Source organism: Mus caroli, unplaced genomic scaffold (genome assembly GCF_978045245.1).
Source record: "Mus caroli unplaced genomic scaffold, Mus_caroli_1 scaffold_8, whole genome shotgun sequence".
NCBI classification, from domain to species: Eukaryota; Metazoa; Chordata; class Mammalia; order Rodentia; family Muridae; genus Mus; species Mus caroli.
In genome coordinates this window covers 15723050-15724472 of record NW_028227263.1, presented here as the reverse complement: position 1 = coordinate 15724472, position 1423 = coordinate 15723050, and positions in this window count along the sequence as shown.

Here is a 1423-nt window from a genome sequence, read left to right as displayed (position 1 = left end):
CATCAGGGCTGGCATGATGGCTCAGGAGATCAAGGCTCTTGAAAATCTGATCTCTGGGGCCATCATAGTAGAAAGAGAAAAATCAACTTCCCTAAATTCCCTGAGACACACAAACACACACACACTCACACACACACACACACACACACACACACACACACACACACACACGGACAGGGACAGGGACATGGACACAGACACGTGCACAGTCACACATTCATGTACACTCACAATAAATATAGTCTAAAGTTAGTTAATTGTTGACATTTAAGAGAACATAATAAATAAATAAAACATGTTAAAAAAACCAATAAGGAGAACTAATCCAAGAGCCTACCTCAGGAGATCTGGGGTTTTGTTACTATTATATTCCCTTACTGGCCATCTTGGAGCATTTGAACTTCTAATGCACAAACTGTATCTTCTTAAAAAAATATCTGTAGAAATTCCAGGTTGCTTGTGAAAGTACCAGAAATATGTGACTCCCTGGACCAGTAACTGCAAAGATGATAAGATAATCATACCAATTAATACTCAGTTCTAAAATAAATGACTGCTTTCTGCCATAAAACTTGCCTTCCAAAGTACTCTAAACCCATATATTCACTCTTTTTTTTTTTTAATTTTACTCTTCAATGACATTCAATGATGAGGCATATTTAGGGGTTCATCCTGAACTTCTGATGCATGCATATCATATCATATTTTTGATATATGTATACATTGTATCATAACCAAACTGGTGTATCTAGCATATGCATCAACCCAGAAATTAATCATTTGTTTTGTAGTGAGAACAGGTTTTTAAATCCTGCTGTGAATGGTTTAAAATCTATCTAATACAACGCTGCTAGGTGCTATTACTCTGAAGCACAGAGCATCAGATGGACTACCTTTATTGTACCTAAGTCTATGTTCTTGACCAAAACCTCCACACGCCATCCCCTGCCCTCCTCGCTTCTGTCCCCATCAGCCTTATCATGTTTCATGTATGACTGAAGTCATTCTATGCCTGCTTGTGTATTTTAAATATCCACTGCCAACAACTTTATACACTTCTCTTACTGTATTTCCTTTTTTTTTTAATGACTGACTTCTTTTTTGAGCCCCTCATCACTACAAGTCTTCAATATCAAAAGTAAGATACGGTTCATTAAGCATCGTTCACACCTGCTGTGTTTTAGAAGTCTTAACTACCCTGTCTCCTCTCATTATCTTCAACTGGTAAATTATTAAATTCCAGAAATGGCCTGGTTCTCAGGGATTAAGTGAAAATCATCTGAAATCAAATGTTTTTCACATATGTGCTCTGGACCGTGTAAACTTCAGTGCATGTTTGGTGAGTGTAAAAGGTCTTTCCCAACTTTGGAAATAGCTTTGTGTGTTTTGTAAGCAAGCAAAAATCTCAGGCTTTGTAGCTATG